The sequence below is a fragment of the Homarus americanus genome, unplaced genomic scaffold (genome assembly GCF_018991925.1).
Source record: "Homarus americanus isolate GMGI-L3 unplaced genomic scaffold, GMGI_Hamer_2.0 scaffold9741, whole genome shotgun sequence".
NCBI lineage: Eukaryota > Metazoa > Arthropoda > Malacostraca > Decapoda > Nephropidae > Homarus > Homarus americanus.
The window spans coordinates 259,921-277,930 of NW_024747359.1; the positions used below are offsets into that span (position 1 = coordinate 259,921).

At 47.2% G+C, this 18,010-nt stretch overlaps 1 protein-coding gene across 3 annotated transcripts in view; it reads left to right on the forward strand.

Moving 5' to 3' along the window:
* LOC121879559 (neuroglian-like) overlaps positions 1 to 18,010 on the forward strand; it is a 172,507-nt gene that overhangs the window by 76,175 nt on the left and 78,322 nt on the right. For all 3 annotated transcript variants that reach the window (XM_042386208.1, XM_042386209.1, XM_042386207.1), the window contains exon 3: positions 8,908 to 8,969. The gene's annotated coding sequence lies outside the window, so the exon portion shown is untranslated. The remainder of the gene's footprint in view (positions 1 to 8,907; positions 8,970 to 18,010) is intronic.

Here is an 18,010-nt window from a genome sequence, read left to right on the forward strand (position 1 = left end):
TGGTAATATGTCACTCGCCTGCTGGATATTTATACCCTCCCCGCTACCGACAGGGGCGTCACGGGTTGGCCTTTTTCGTTCGTCCGTCTGTATTTGTCCGACTGAATTTTTCATAGAGGCGGAAGACACATATTTTACAGATGGTGTTTTTTTAATCTTATTTGCCATATTTAACGTCATAGTTATATACTGTATACCAGTTATATTTGGCGTTGATTGTAGCTACTTGGAATGTTGAATCTGCGTTCTGTGAGGCGTCTTAAGTCTAATGATGCAACTTATAAGGTGTAGCGAGTGTGTGAAAGAGAAGGGGTTAATATAGTGAGTGTGTCGGGTGATAAGTGCCTTAGTATGATAAAACGGTTAATTAACAAGTGTATAGTCAGGTGTACCAGATGCTGATTCTTCACCTGCCAGCCTTGACCGTTTGCTGCTGCCTGTGTCAAGTGTCTGGTGGTGTTGCTCCGCGTCATTGTATCACCTTGTTGGTGCTGTATTAAGTATTCTTGTACCTGTGCTGTAACCTGTACGTCCTGCGACTTTGGCACCTTTTTCTTTATTTATGGAAAATAGAAGACTATTGGGATCAACCTAATGCTAGCCTAACCAGCCCTCCCAGGTAGCGTTGGGGTATTTAATCATCAGGTGGCATAAGCTAGTGTCTATCTTCACGTGATTAGAATGTTTAGCAGCAATTGTGTGCACGTGACCCGGCTACTCTCACTTGATCCATAATATTAGAAACCTTCCATATGAAGAAAGACTGAAAAGCAGGCTACATTCATTAGAGAGGCGTAGAGACAAGTGGGTAAGTGGGATTAACAAGGGTAAAATGGAAGATGTTCTGAAGCTCAGTAATAACAGCGAACAAATGGCTTTAAATTAGATAAATTCCGATTCAGAAAGGATGTTGCACTGGTTTGGTAATAGAGTTGTGGATATGTGGAATAGGCTACAGTGCCTGGGGGCTTCAAGACGAAGTTGGATAGGCACATGGAAGTGGGGATGGTGTGAAAGGATCTGCCCTGTATGGGCAACTGTTCTTATGTTTTGTTGTCAGCTAGGTGAGACGACAGCTGGGGCGTGTCTGTGTTGCCGCCACCTGGGGGAGTGGTGGTGCTTCAACTGCCAGGGTTAAGTACCGAACACGACTCTTGGTATCTGACGACACACAAGTTTTAGAAATTAAGTATTTAGTGTGTGGGGTGTTACTCCAGTTTAGTTTCTCCTCCCCTCGCTTTCGTTCTCTTCCCTCCCCCGCCCCACCCCTCATGTCATCCCACCTCCTCCCTACCTCATGGATCAGCAAGATGCCCCCCTCCTCACCCCCGGCTTCACACTCCCGAGCCTGCTGAGCCAGCGTGAGGCCCCGCTACCCTCACCCCGGGCTGCTGACCTATGACCTGGGGTTAGCCTCCCCCCCCCGGAAACTACTGCGTCACACGCTGACTGTACCCCCAGGGGTTAAAAGTCAACTTTGTTACCCACCCCACAACACACTGCTGTGTGCTGCGAGCGTCAAATAGTTGGGTGTATATAGATTCAGTAAAATCGATAGATTAATTTATATTTATTCTATTAAATCGTTACACAATTTGACAATGTTTGTATAGATAGAGTGAAGGTATACGGACTGGTAAACAATAAAGCCATTTAAGTGTTTATAGTACTGTTATTACTGTTGGTGTCTCAACTTGATTTTCTTACCAGCTACTGAACGACTCGACCTGTTACGTGTTTTCATTACGCAGCAAGTTGTAGAGGGAGGTTATATAACGGAGTGTTGTGGATGAAGAGTTAAAAGACATGTTGGCGAGGAAGATAACTTAGCGGAGTTAGAGCGTAAACTTTGGAGAACACTCTTAATTTTAGCAAGTTGGCTAACGAGGCTACATGATCCTCCCCCTCCATTTAACCTCTCTTTGTTTTACCCGTTGTTGTTTATGACGAGGGAGAGGGTGTGGCAGTATTACTAGACACGATGGAAAGAATCAATGTGTGTGTGTGTGTGAACATATTAAAATGGTTCAATGTTAAGTACTGGAGCCGTGGGTGGTGGTGGGGTGAGGGAGGGCGTGGGTCTCGCAACATGTCGGGGGATAATGGTTGATTAATATTGTTGTTGTGATGGGGGTGTTGGTGTGGCTAAGGTGGTAAGATCCACCACCACAAACGATGATAGTGACGGTGGAGGAAGCTGCTGCTGTGTTATTATGCTTCGTTAATGATCACACCGAGGATGGAATGGTAACTGACTGAGGGTAGGAGGCGAGAGAGAGAGTGAGTGAGAAGGGTTGGGTATTCTTGGGTGGGTGGGTAGGAGGTTGTTGGAGTGAACCCAGAAGTTATAAGGACTGTGGGAATACTCGAGCTAGGGAGAGGGGAAACTTTGGAGGGTGTGGGGAGGTCCTCTGAGGGGAGGGGAGGGGAGGAGGTGTGCAGGGGAAAGGAGGGAGGGAGGTAAGGGAGAACAGGAAGGGGAGAAGTGGAATCAATTATTTAAACATGATGGTTTCCGATGATAAAAGCCGCAACACGCGGGCCTGGTGTGTTGTGCCTGACAAGCGGGCCACACCATTCATAATTCTTATATTTTTTACGATGTTTACACCCCATTCCAGAGAAACCAATTTCCCCCTCCCCCCCCGTCTCCCCTCGCCTACAAAACTCGACTATTGATAAGGTTTTTCTCTCCCTTGGCTCGACCAGATACCTCCCAGATAATGGCCGCTACCTACTTCCCCACTCCCTTCCCCATCTCCCCACCTACCCACTCCCCTCTCCTTCGGTTGTCTGTGGCCAGGATTTTATTTATGGAGGAAGTTGTGATGGCGGGTTTTGATTTCATTGAGGCAGGAAGCTGTAAAATGTGTCCTGGAGACATAAGGGGGTGAATGAGGGTGTCAGCTGAGCAACTGGTGGTAGGGGTGTGTGTGTGTGTGTGTGCGTGTGTGTCTGTCTGTCTGTCTCTGTCTGTCTGTCTGTCTGTCCGTCCGTCCGTCCGTCCGTCCGTCCGTCCGTCCGTCCCCCCCTTCCCCCATCACTACCCTGCTCCTCCCAGCCTCCCAACCACACGCACCATTGTCGTGTGTGAGAGACAGTTAATGCTCATTGTGTGTGTCTGTGATATACTGGTTGTCGCTCACACGGCCACTCGCTACCCCGCCACCGAGTGATCATTGATGCCAGACCCATATAAATATTATTGCATTACCGTGGCTGCAGGGGCGAGGCTATGACAGTGTTGGGGTGGGAGAGGTGGCGGGTGTGTGGTGCCACGGTGGGAGTGTGTGGTTTGCCTGCCTGCCTGCCTTGGTGTCATCTGTAGACCTTGATATCTTTCCCTTGCTCTTACTCTACCCTTTACTCTCACTCTACCCTTTACTCTCACTCTACCCTTTACTCTCACTCTACCCCTTTACTCTCACTCTACCCTTTACTCTCACTCTACCCCTTTACTCTCACTCTACCCCTTTACTCTCACTCTACCCTTTACTCTCACTCTACCCCTTTACTCTCACTCTACCCCTTTACTCTCACTCTACCCTTTACTCTCACTTTAACTCTTGCTCTCCCTCTCGTAATCTCACACACAGTCTGTCACCACCAGCCCTTTTTACTGTCCCTCACACCCTACTTAGTTTCCCATGACCCGTCTCCATCTCTTCTTCCCTCTGTCACTGACTCTCACTTTCTCTCTCTACATTCTTTCTTCCTCCCTCCTTTCATTCTCTCACCCTCTACCCACCTTTTCATCTCTCCTACTACCTCTTCCCTAGCCGCACGAGTCGTCATTGTCGATGCCCGCCCACCCACAAGGAGGGGTAATGTACGGTTGTGTGTGTGTGTGTGTGTGTGTGTGTGTGTGTGTGTGTGTGTGTGTGTGTGTGTGTGTATGGGGGAGCAGGAAAGGGGAAGTACAGGAGACAACTGGACACGAAAATGTTGGGTAGGTAGGAAGAAAGAAGGGGGCAGATGGACTTGGTAGTGAATTGGTGGAGGGGAAGATGATGGGAGAGGGTTTGATGGACATTGAAAGGGAAAGTTGGGTGTTGGGGTGACATGTGGGGAAGGAAGATTGGAAAAGACAACGGAAGAGAGGATATCCGGGCGTGCAGTAAGGTAATGAGGAGGAGGGGGGAGAGTTTGTGTGGCTGAGGTGACAGGGGTTAAGTCAGTGGTATGCAGGTGTGAGGGAGGGAGCGAGCGAGCCTAATGGTGAAGGAGGGAGAGGAGGAGGGGTAGATGGCGGTGGTAGAGAGGGAGGGGGGTGGAGGTGAGAGATGGGTTAGGTCAGGTAAGGTGTCGTGTGTGTAGGTAGTGAGGTAAGGGGGTGTGTGTGTGTGACCCCCCTCTCTCCCCAAATGTTGTCTCCCGTGTTCAAGTGTACCATTAGGGAGGTAAGTAGAAGAGAGGGAGGTTGGTGGGAGGTGTAGAGAGAGAGAGATGGGGGGGGGGGTAATACTGAACGGTAGGTTAGGTTAGGTTAAGGTATTGTGAATATTAGGTGGGTTAGGTGAGTAAGGTTAGGATAGTGTTATGGTTAGGTGAGTGGTGTTAGTGTGGTTATAGGCTGTGATAGGTTGGGGTGCTAGGAAGGCCAGGTAGGCTAGGCTTGGCTCGGGTCCTAGGAAGGGTTGGGTGGGTAGGGTGTTAGGATGGCTATAGGGTAGAGTAGGGCCGGGTGAAGGTGTAGTGAGTGGGTAATGGATTTAGAGGGTGGTTATGGGTAGGGGGGAGGCTCTGGTGCCCTGAATAGCGGGGCATTAGCGTGGCATTGTGCCCCTCCAACTATTATACACTGCCAGTTGCTCCATACATTCTCTCAGAGGTTACGTGAAATAGCCTCCCCACCTCTCCTCTTCTCTCACCCCACTCCACTCTCTCTAACTAGCAATGAGAGAACTTAATAATAGTCAGGATGAGTTTCTCTACAATATCGACGCCATCTTCTATCTGTGGTTCTTTTGTTTCGTAAGCTTGGGAATGGGTGCTTCTCTTATACCCGTTCTCACGTGTCCAGTGCAGGGGAAGAATTATCGTACGCATCTGTGTTTATCCCTCAAACCGGTTTACGCTTCACGACACTCATTTGTTTCGCCACTCCCCTCTCTCTCTTTCTCTTACTCCCATAATCCTTCAGTCGTTCGTTTTATCCTCCTGTCATTATCGTTCATCCCTTTTATTCCTGGTCCCTGCACCATGACCATTTATTGCTGCTCCCCATTCACCTCCATTACCATTCATCGCTTTATATACCATAGCTCTCTCTCTCTCTCTCTCTCTCTCTCTCTCTCTCTCTCTCCTTCCTTCTTCCTTCCTTCCTTTATTATCGTCCCCTCTTATTACTCACACTTTCCCCTTTATTATTTGGCTGCTTATTCATCACCTTTCCCCTCTTCCTGATTTATCCGTCTGTTCTGTGTATACTTATTTTTATAACTAATATCTCTCTCTCTCTCTCTCTCTCTCTCCTTACACCATGTTGACTCTCCCTGCCCCTGCCTCCCTCCTCCTCACCTTGTTGATTCTTCCTCTCACCTTCTCTCTCTCTCTCTCTCTCTCTCTCTCTCTCTCTCTCTCTCTCTCTCTCTCTCTCTCTCTCTCTCTCTCCTTCCTTCCTTCCTTCCTTCCTTCCTTCCTTCCTTCCTTCCTTCCTTCCTTCCTTCCTTCCTTCCCTCTTACCGTATTCCCTCCCCTGTATGTCACCCTCTCCTTCCCTGTTGTCTCCCTCTCTCCCTCCCTCTCACCCCTCGACCCTTCCCACTCTCTTTACGCCACCGTTATGTGATACTTTATCCCGCCTCTTTTAACTCTTCCAGTCTCTCCTCTCATCATCGTTATTACTTCTTCTCTTGTTACCGTTTGCTTCACCTGGTGTTGTTGACCTCTCATTCGTTTCGTCTTCCCACCCATTTATTTTGTTCCTTATCCGCTACTTGGTTGGTTTTCTCTTCTCTTCGCTTCTCCCCCCATTATCAGTTATTCCCCTCTTCTTCAATTTCATCTCTTCCTGTGTAATTATTTTCTCTCTTTGTCACTATAATTCCCTCATTCCTTTTCTCCTTAATTCCATTGCTCTCTCTCTCTCTCTCTCTCTCTCTCTCTCTCTCTCTCTCTCTCTCTCTCTCTCTCTCTCTCTCTCTCTCTCTCTCGTTCTGTTGGTCCTTGAATGTCTTTGTCATCTTGTTAACGGGAATCTCAAAGGGATGCGAGTTGGTTTTTCTCGTAATTGGAGAGTGTGAGAACGTATCTAACTCTGACTGTTGATGTGGCGGTGGTGGTTGTGGTAGGTAGTGGTGACGATGGTGGTTGTAGATAGTGGTGGTTACTGTTGAGTTAATGGTGGCTGTGATGGTGTTAGTAGTTGTGGTGGTTACTGTTAATGGTGGTTGTGATGATGCTAGTAGTTGTGGTGTTGGTGGTCACAATACGGTCCCCCTCCCATTTCCCTCCCTTCTCATATCTCCTCTTCGCTAAATTTACCTTTCCTTCCCGTTTTCTCACTTTTCCCCTCTTTTTCACACTTCCGTTCGTTAGTTTCCTTTCTTTCCGTTCCATCATTCCCCCCTCCTCCCTTGTCTCCCAACACCAACCTACCTTCTCCCCTTTCCCCCCCTCACTAGTTCTTCCTGCTGGTACTCTCGTCATTCCCCTCACCAGTTTCCCCTTTTTTCCCCTCGCCTCCCCTTGCTGGTCTCTCACCTCCCCTCACTCATCCCCTCATCTCCCCTCACCCCTGCCTGTGATGACTAGACTATAAGCATCAGTGGATTTGTGTTCATGGTCGGGGTACACATACTAGTTATCCCGTGTGTGTGTGTGTGTGTGAGAGATTGGTCTCGGTACATGCTGTTTCCTTCATGTGTACCTGTTATTTTACCCGGTTTGTTATTGAACTGTTCTTGTTATTTTGACTGTGGTTGCTATTTTATCAGTATTCAACTACGGCTTTTGTGTATCCGTCGTTGTAATACCGTTGTCCCTATTAAGCCGTGGGCTGACGGTACCGTATATATCGATATCTGTGGTCTCGCCGTAGTGATGACGTCATATACTCGTGATGGTGGGGGGTAGGGGTTGATGAGGCTAATGACGTCATGGAGGGTTGTTGATGAAGCTAATGACGTCATGGAGGGTTGTTGATGAAGTTAATGGAGGCACGAGGGGAAGGATGATGAAGCCACGTAGTAGACATTAACGTCATTCTTCCCTGCCATCATTCTCTCTCCTTCTCTTACTCCCTCTCCTCCTTTTTCCTCCAGTCCCTGTTTGTCGCCTTCGTCCTTCCTGTCGTCCCTCACCTCCCTCGCTCCCTCACCTCACCTCCCTCCCTCCCTCCCTCCTCCCTCCTCCTCCCTCCCCCTCCCCTCCCCTCACCTCCCTCCTCCCTCCCCTCACCTCCCTCCTCCCCTCCCTCCCTCCTCCCTCCCTCCCTCCCCTCCTCTCCTCCCTCCCTCCCTCTCCCTCCCTCCCTCCTCCCTCCCCTCCCTCCCTCCCTCCCTCCCCTCCCTCCCTCCCTCCCTAGCTGCCACCTTTCATTAAGTGAGGTGATGGTGTGGGTGGGTGGCTGTCCCTCCCCATGTCCGTATGTTGGATCATCCCGGGCTTTTGAGGCCACCCGGTAATTGGCATTTGGCTCATTCCTACCCCCGTGTGTGTGTCCCCTGAGCATCACACACACACACACACACACACACACACACACACACGAGATGTTCCCCCTAATGTGTGTGTCACCGCCGACAGCTTTTCCCCATCTCGTCATTTCACACACTGTCAATTAGTCAAACACACGAGTCTTCGCCGACATCTGGTGCCTTCCAACACCCCTTTCCTCTCCACCCCTCTCCACCCCCCGGCCACTGGCACCCCCCTTGTCTGTTGTACGCATATTTATCCCATCTGGAGCTTACCTGGTGTTGATTTCTGGTTGGCTTCTTCCCTCCCCTTGCCAGTCCCCTGTTTACCTATCTCCGACCCACCTACTACCCCTGTCTGGCGCTCAGTTGTACTCATGTTTGCCTTGGTTATGAGAGTTTACCTGGCATCGATTGGAGGGGATCTTCTGCTTCCTCTCCTCACCCCCTACACCCCCTCTCTCCCCCTCCTCCCTCTCGCACACACACACAGAGGTCTATTGGTTACTAAGCTCCCAGAGACGTCACAGAGGCTTTGTATTTTCATCTCATAATTAGAGGTTTGATGACACTTTAGTTACTACACAGTAAAGTCTTCGTGTAATTTCGACGCCATCTATATTTTTGTTATTCTGTTTTTTTTGGCCTCCAGTTGCGTACTTGAATGAACTTTTTTCTCCTGACACTACACACACACACACCTACCTACCTACCTACCTACCTACCTACCTACCTACCTACCTGAACCTTGGCCACCACCACCCACCCAACACCTGCATCATAAATTTACAGTGCAACGTGCAATGTACACCTGCACCTGTGGGGGGTGGGCAGCACCTGCACCCTGTATACTGTTTTGTCCCACAACTCTCACAAATAGTCGTGTGGGGGGTGGGGGGCTGACCCAGTAAACAACGCGGCTGAATGTTCGGACTTTGTGCCTGGGGTCTTTATGAATTTACATTACGTATATATTGAATCATTGCGTTATATTATCCTTCCCTCATTTTCCTCCTCATCGACGCTGTACCTACATACTGTACCCTCCTCATACTCCTTACACCGATACCTTAATATTATCTTAAATTTCCCCTCATGAATTGTTTCCCCTCTTTTACTCCTCTCCCCCATACTCACCCTCATTACTTCCCCACACTCGCCTTATAAGATGCTTATTTATATTCCCCCATTAATTCCCCCCAATGTACAGTCCCCCCTCCCCCGTCAGTATGGCCCACCCACTAATTGAAGTTTGTGTTGTCCTCAGATTCTCAAGATAGCGCACGGTGACTGGCGCCGGGCGTGCTGAGGCTGAACTGGAGGGGCTAGGTGAGTCCACGGCTCTGTGTGTGTGTGTGTGTGTGTGTGTGTGTGTGTAGTAACGAAGACTGGTTCGTAGGAGAGGTCTTCTGGAGGGAGCATGGTGAGTACAGGGGTTCGATCTCTCATTATTAAGAGAGGGATGGGACTGGGGGTGTAAGGAATGGGTGTGTACAAGGTGGGAGGGGAGGAGGGGCGGGTACTGTATCTTCGCCTCCTATCATTGTACGTTACTTTACCAGCTACTCGGGTCACCTGTGGACTAAAGATCCTTCCCTTCAGTTTATATCGCTTTTAAGATTTAGGCCTACCATCCGAACGCTAACCTAACCCAGATAATAAGCTAGAAGGATTAATATTTATGTAATCCAGAAGTATTTATAACCATGTGAATGTCTCCTCTCTGCTGTCTGATTCTTAAACGGTGTAAGTACTGTTAATTTGTCGAGTCTTTTTCCTGTTGTTGAAAAAATATATAAAAAAAATCCCTGGTGTTTGTGTGCACCGAGGGAAAAGGTATATATACACTGTTAAGTTTCAGTGTAGTGAAAGAAAGAAGTAAAACAAAAAATTCTCGGGGTCTTATAAAACTTTGATCATTAGGTTTGTGACACCCTCGCCACCCCCCGCCCGCCCGCCCCTCCAGATGGGGGAGGAGGAGGAGGAAACGTTCACTCACCCCTCCTGGCTTTGTTCTTCCTGTTAACTTTCTACTTTAATGTCATGATAGGAGGAGGAGGAGTATGAGGAGGAAGAAGAAGTGGAAGTGGTCCTGGGTGTTGATGAGGTAGAGGAGATTTTTTAAAGCAGGTTCCTCTTAAGTGAGACGTTGGTATCTGAAAGTAATATTTAGAGAACTGGATTTTGTTTTCTTCGTCTGGTTTCTACTCCCTTAGCCCCTCATTCACCCCCCCTCTCTCTCACCCCTCGGGAATGACTTATGAGGTGGGTGGTATTCCTGGAGGTGCCGTAAGAGGAGGGATAGAGGGGGGTGATGATAGGTCAGTTCCTGGGATTAGTTTGGTAGGTGTGGAGCGGCGGCGGCCAGGTGGACTCCCCCTGACTGTTCAGGTAGAGTGACGTCACGGACTGGGAATTTCCTGCACGACCCCGCCCACCTCCACTCCCTCATTCCTCCCCTCCCTCCTCCTGTCCCCTTTCCTCCTTTCCCTTCCCTACCTCCCTCCCTTCCCTCTCTCCCCTTCTTCCCTCCTCTTCCATCCCCTTCCTCCCCCCCCTAACTTCCCGCCCCTTTCCTTCCTCTCCACCACCACCTCCCTCTCCCTCCCGTCCCCTCTCCTCCCCTCTCCCTCTCCCTCCCCCCTCCCCTCCCCCTCCCTCCGACCCCGTTCCTCACTCACAGTTCATGGCTTTCCTCCCTGAACTTTCTCGTGACTTTGAGTAATTTGATAGATTTTCTTCCATGTTGTTCCTGGATTATTGTCTTTGTTGTTGCTGCTGGATTATTTTCGTCGTTGCTCCTGGTTTGTTGTTGTTGTTGTTGTTGTTGTGTAATTATCGTCTCAATTTTCCTCCCGATTTCGCTTGTTTACCATTGTTGGTGGTCTGGTCTGGTCTGGTCTCGTAACCTTTTTATGGGTAATTCTCGTGGCATTTCGTTCTGGAGGTTGAAAAGGACGAGAGTTACAGGTCTTATTATAGGTTTACATCTTGGCTTTATTGGTTTATTTATTTTGAAACGTTGAGTATTTTTTATTGGTTTTATTATTATATTCATTATTATTATTAGTTTCATATTTTTATTTTTAGATTTGTTCCGTTTACTTACTTTTAAGGAGTGAAGAAAGCCAACCATTAGCGGCAGTGAAGGTACACTAGTCATACCCCCCTCCCTCTCTGTCTGTCTGTCTGTCCCCAACACGGTGGCGTAACAAGGTAGTGTGGGTGTTGAACATGCATTACTCTACCCTCAGGTAACTCCCCTCTGACAAACACTAATTAAACGCCAACGGGCAGGTGTTGAGGTGACTGTGACACCTGTCCCTCGCCGCCGGGGTTCAGATTCTCCAGGTCCGCGCCTTCTATTTATCTCGTAAATGGAGACGTGTCAAGGCTCCAACAGACAAGACTTGGTCAAATCACTGAAAATGGCTGGCATCAAAATACACTGAGACTTGGCCTTTGCGTTAAATATATAGATGTTTAATTTAGCTCTGTTTTTAGGGGACAAAATTAACTTACTGATTGTTTATGAATCTGGACCCGGGAGGCTTCTGTCTTTGTCTTGTCTGTTGGAAAAGAGAATGAGTGAGTGAGTTAATGTTTGTGTGTGTCTATTAAAGGTAAGCCTTGTTTTCTGTACCTTGAACTTCATAAACGCTGTCAATTATCTGCCAGAAGGTGTGTGTGTGTGTAATAATAATAATAATAATAATAATAATAATAATAATAATAATAATAATAATAAACGGTTTATTAATAGTGTGTGTGTGTGTGTGTGTGTTTAGATCGATTAGTTATATAACCTCAGCAAGGTGGTGGTGGAGGAGGGGCCAGTGGGTGGCGGTGGTGAACTGGTGCGCCTTTGTGTTTGTGTGTTGACCTCAAACTCGTGAACTGTGTTGAGGAATAAGTGGATGATTGGCAGTTAGTGAATAGGAAAAAAAGGTAACTTATTAAAATTAGTAGTAAAGGGATGGGAAAAATAAGTTAAATTAATGATTGATAGATGAAGGGAACGTAGGTAGTTTGTTAATAAAAGAATGGGGATTATAAAAGATAAGGTTAATAATGAGAGGATTAAGAAATAGATAAGGGAATAATTTATTAAAACAAAAAAGAGAGAAGGTGATAAAAGTGTTTGTGGACTAAGACTATTCATGAAGGGTCAGAGGGTTAATGTTAATAAAAAATGATGAGAATTAAAATAAGAATTAAATGGTGGTGGTGAAGGAGGTTTATTTGGGAGGTCAGTGTGGAGGGTGTTGACCGCGCTTGACCTCCGTCCCTCCATCGTAATTTGACCTCCAGGATCAGATTCTGAACACTTGAGAGTGACTGGTGTGATGGTGGTCTCGAGGAACACCATTAGGAGTATGGGTTCATATATGGTGTGTGTGTGTGTGTGTGAAATTTTTCTCAGATACCCAGCTGACACCGGCTTTCAGGTAACCTAGGCTTGACTGAGGATTTGGTCGGTGGGCAGGAACCTGGTGCATGTGAATCCTTCCCCTTTACCCAGACTAGATTATTTATGTGCCCCCGATATGCTGTGGGGAAGGAGGGGGGGGGGGGCTAACTCTGGGAATAAATCAATAAAAATAATATACTGAGGGCAGAAACTAAGCCGCTTAACAGTTTACCTGGGCACGAAATATCATGATTTTGAAAGGACGGATGGCAGTTAGTCGGGTACATAAATATATCACGGGCGAGGTTTGGTCTGGCGGCTGCTGGCTGGTGGGGAATCAGGGCCACGACTCTTAAAGGTTCGGATGTTGATTTTTCCTCGCAAATCGAGATGTGAGGAAGCAACTGACTTGACCAGACTTTAGCTACAGCCCAGTAATAACATCCATCCTGGCGCCATAACTCCACCGAGACTCAACCTTCAATAAACTGACAAAACTTAGCACTACATGGGAGATAAGAACACCCTTATGGCTAAATATTAAAACTCCAACAAGACGTCCCAGCATGACTTCGAAAAATAATTGCATGGAGATTATATTACTGTACGAGATAAAAATTTTTCGTCCGCTATTACTTCCCCTTCCCTCCTCGCCCCCCCTCGTAACCCCCCCCCCCTCGCTATCCCCCTTAAAAAAAAGATGATGGTAAGATTCTTATGAAACCCGGTTCTCGTCGAGGAGTGAAGGAGGAGGATGCTGCTGCTGCTGGTACAATCTTCAATTTTTCTCGCTCGGGTTGTTTGGCACGAGAGCCAGGTGTGATCGTGTTTCTCATCCCAAGGTATTGAGATAGAAGTCGGACCAGGACGGGAAAATGTTGTCTTTTATTTTTTTCTCACTTAATTTATTTATTTTATTTTTTGGACATAGCCTTATTTCACCTGATAAAATACCCTAACGTTACCTCAGGGAGTTAGTTAGGTGAAATAAGCTTGGTGAGGGCTAATCTTCAGGTGATCACTCTTAGTATTTAGTTATGGGATTTATTTTATATAATTTTGTGTTCTATTTAGTGATTCAGGTTCATTGGGGCTGGAGGGGGAGATGGGTAGGGGGGTGGGAGGGGGAAGGGGGAGAAATCAATATACAGAACACCCGGTAGACTATACACTCGATACAGTATTGTTTAGCGTTGGGTGTGTTGACAAGTTGAGACGCTTGAAATGAAAGTGGGTGTTATGGCAGCTGTACTGATTTATAAACATCCAACCCACCCGAGCAAATTGTTTTCCATAGTTGAAGATACTCATGAATTCAGACATAGATTAACGAGGTTTATACGTAGACATTAGTACTGATGTAAGTGTAGGTTGTATGGTGATAGTATAGTAAAAGTAATAACCGGTGTCTTGTTATTGGGTACGGGTTTTGTGTTGCGTTGTGTGTGGGCGGAGGAAGTGTTGATTCATACCGAGAATGAACTCGTGTCCTCAAGAGTTGAGCTGGCTGTTGGCACCATGTCACCACTTTCTTCATCTTAAGAGGTTTAACATATCGTCATTTCCTGCCTCCCCCCTCCCCTCCAGCTGAAGAGTTACTCATTTAGTTCTAGGGATTTATTTCAGTACACAGCCCGCGTCATGATGGTTTATCTAAGGGGGTCTTCTCCGGGGTCATCCTTACCTGATGAAAATAGTACAGTACTGATAATAAAAAATGGTAATAAAAGTATCATAAAAAGTACGTGTATTAACAACAGGAAAAAAGTACAATAGCATCGTTGTATATTATTAACCTGGACCAAGAGTGTTTGTTTAGGGCCACACACTTGGAACCCTGAGGCTCTCGGCGTGTCTAAGAGTGTGTGAACTTGGTTTGTTGCAGTGGGGGAGTGGATGTTACAGTGATCATTGCTAGTGGGGGAGTGTGATGTGCCTTCAGTAGTGCAGACAGCGGTTGTGGCGGGCCGTCTGCAGGTTGTGTTGCCCAAGACACTCGCATAACATCAGCCAAGGTTGGAGGGAAATGACACACATGTCTCACTGACCACTGTAACATTCCCCCCCCCCCCACACACACACACTTCACCTCACTACCACCACTACTACTTCTCTCTCTTCCACCTCCTCCCTCTACCTTCTTCCACCTCCTCCCTCTACCTTCTTCCACCCTCTCACCTTACCTCAGTCATCCACACAGCGGGTCACCTTACCTTTACAGGCACGAGTGTTGAGCTTCCCTCTTGCAATATATCCTGTTCTGCATACCCAGGTAGTGACGTCACTACTTGAATCATCTCTTTACCTTACGTTGTACGGTGTGTGTGACTAGCTTATATTTAACCTGTTAATTAGGCATATCAGTTTTTGTTGCAGACTATTAACTCGAGCGGGTGTAAAGTTCAGGCACAGTGATGGCCATGGCGTTGTTGCTATGGTGGAGACCTTGGTGATCCTTGCACCGTCAGAGAGAGACACCACACACCGTCAAGGGACCATACGAGGGTGGTGGTGGTGGTAGTACTGAGGTGTGGTAGCCTGACTCTTGACACTCCCTCCTCACTCACCCGACTCTACACTTGACTCTGTTTACACTCAAACTAAACACACCATTCTCGTTATAAAACTTTCTCCTCCTCCTCCTCCTCGATGGGGGTATTTTTGGCCTGCCCCATCCTGAGTGGTCGCTTCGTGTGTGTGTGTGTACATGTATGTTTGTAGAATATGTAGATAAATGCGTGTGTGTATTTGCCACGCTGGTTTTTATATGGGATATTTGTGTAAAGAAAGAGGTAAATTATCACTCAATAAAAACAACCTCATGGCATATTACCTCACTTAAGGAATTTTAAACGATAAAAGTCAGATCATATTATCCTGTAATTACTTGAGACTGATAAATACTAAATGCAGTCGTTTTATGTGAGGCAACCCAACGACGCGTCAGTTTTGTCAAATTGGCCGATTTGTTAAAGTAAATGGACATTAAAGAAAGTGAATAAGAGTTTTGGTATTTAGAATTCACGGTATATATGTAGGGTTAAGTGATGACGTAGTGTGTGGGAGGTAGAGGGAGAGAGAGCCTGGTGGTGGTGAGGGAGAGAGTGTAGTGGTGATGGTGGAGATAGAGGTATAGGCAGTGCAGTGGTGGTGGAGAGGGCTGTCTGCTTTACTTTCGCAGTGTGCCCCCCCCCCCTCCTTCACTAGTCATCGTCGTTCTCCTACACGAGTCTTTCTCTTGCACTAGTCGTCCTCCTTCACTAGTCGTCCTCCTTCACTAGTCGTCCTCCTGCACTAGTCGTCCTCCTGCACTAGTCGTCCTCTGCACTACTCATCCTCCCACACTAGTCCTCCTCCTGTAAGACACTGGTATAACTTGAGATATGTGTCTGTGAGGATGCTATTGGGTGTGTGAGTGTGTAGTGACGTCAAGGGACTCGTAAGATATCGGCACCAGCACGGGTCAAGTGGCCGTGAACTGTGTCCACTCGTACCTTCTCATTCACTCGCACATCTTGTATAATTAATTAAAATCGTGCCCGGGGGGGAGGGTGGGGGTGTGTGAGATCATCAAATGGACCACACCTACATGCAGTACTGCTTTCTATCTGATACTGTAACTGGGAAGCGCCTCTGGTTTATTTGTGTTGTGTTTATGATTTTGTCTTCCTCTGTTCGTGCGTGTCTGTTTACCTCGTGCAGTTTATTGCCCGGTGCATTTTCCCTCCCTTCATTATACACCGTCAGTCACCCGTATAAAGAATTTAGTTTTCGTGTTGGGGTCTGGCAGCCGAACCTTGTCGTGTTTGGTATTTAAATAACATGATATTCTTCCTCACTTTGCGGTCCAGTAAATTCAGTCAGTTTATTTAATTTTTAATTTTTATTATTTTATATTTTTTTGGCGACTCCACTATTGTAAGTGTCTAATGTCAGTCAGTATGAGCAGAATACAAGTGTTCTCTCTGCTTTTCTGGGGGCGTACAAGGCGATATTAACACCCAAATACTGTTCCTTTAGTGGAGGGAGAGTGTTTGAAGTGCCCTGAAGAGTATCGAGGTAGGCTTGACGTCACTTGTTTCGGACAGTGTGACTAGTTTGGTGGATTATTTAATTTATTTTTTAATCGTGATATTCTGGTCCCGCTGCAGTCTCCTCCGTGTTTATTTATTTATTTTGTTTAGACGAGAAGAATGGAACAGATGGGGGTGAGGTGGAGGGGAGGGGAAGGGTGTGGAGGGAGGTGAGGGGGAGGGGTGGGGGGTATGGAGGGAGGGGAGGTGAGTGGATGTACCATGAATTTTATATAAATGATTGATATATTTTTACTGGGTACTCTATCAGTTATTAGTTACTGACTGGTCTGTCTCCCTTGAGGCTCGTGAGGGCCATCTCTCGTGGGTCCTGCAGTGTTATTAAAATTGAAACATTTTATTTATTCAGAATTTTACCAACAAAGTGAACAACTAATAAATCGCTACTGTACTGAACATCGATGTCAATAAATTAATTAGATAACGTATCATTTGGAATACAACAACTTAACACTTTGTCACATATAATGGATGAATAAACGGATACCGAGGCTCAGTAGCGGAATACTAAGTCAGTTTTGTCGACGTGAACAAAAATAAAAAATATAAAAATATCATTAAAACAGTTTCGGTTCTGGAGGAAACCGGAGAACATCTGCGATGCTCAGTGGGGTCACGCTGGACAACACTTCTCACATCCCACCCATGCGGATATGAACCTGAGTCACACTTGTAAGAGGGAGGCGCCTTATTACTGTGCCTCAGACACACCAAAATGGGCAGCTAGTGTTGGGGTAGGAGTGTTAAGATTACGGGGCATGGTGAGGTGGTGTGTGTGTACGGGTGCTTTGGGAAGTCGTACACCTAGTTAGCAGTAGAGGGGGAGGATGGGTGACATAGATGTAATAATAAAGGGAGGTAAGAGAGGGTGAGACTTGAGAGAAAAGCGAAGGGTGGGGGAGGGTGTAAAATAAGGGAGATGGTATAACAAAGGGAGATAGGGTGTGGTGGAATATTAAGGGAGGGAGAGAGGTGTACGTAGGGGGTAGTGTAACGTGAGAGGGAGTCCCAATTAGTGCCACTTTGGAATGATGACTAGCACTTGTACTATGACGGCTGGTGACAGGCTGGCCCGGCTGTGTGTGTGTCAAGGGGCCTGCTGGTCCACCCACATAGTGTCATGACACTCCCCTTCCCACTTACCCAACACCCACACACCCAACACCCACACACCCAACACCCACACACCCTTATTGTGTCCTGTCACCCTCCACACACACGCCCACCCACACCTATCATGCCACCCACCTACCACTCTTAAAATCATACCGCCCACCACCTGCTCTGTGTCATGCCACCCACCACCTACACTATCATGCCACCCACCACCTACACTATCATGCCACCAATGCAGCCTCGTAATCTCCTACCTCACAACAACCCTGAATCACTATAACACGCACCACTTTCCACTCACGCACCTACAACCACCCATCTTCCAACACAACACCACACCACACACTACAGCTCCACCACACGACCACCACCTCCCATCCTACTCGCACAACCACCCACATTCATTCCTAGCAATACAACCGCCACCCACCCACCCACTCTTCAACCCGTCCCTCTTCAACACATCTAACGCACCCACACACAGTAAAGTAGCGTCGAGGTCATTATTTTGCCGTGGTGAAAGGTTTGTGGATCTAGATGAGAAGGTAAACACGCTCACGCTGGACAACTTTTTTTTTTTTCGCCTTGAATTTACTGGTGGACCGAGTGTTGAGCTGTGAGAGTTTTGGGTTCACACATATGTAGTATACTCTGGCTATGACGTCTTGGTGTTAGTGTGTGTATAAGGATAGTGACATAACCACACATGCTCAGTATGTCATCTACAGTCTCTACCACTGCCTACTGTG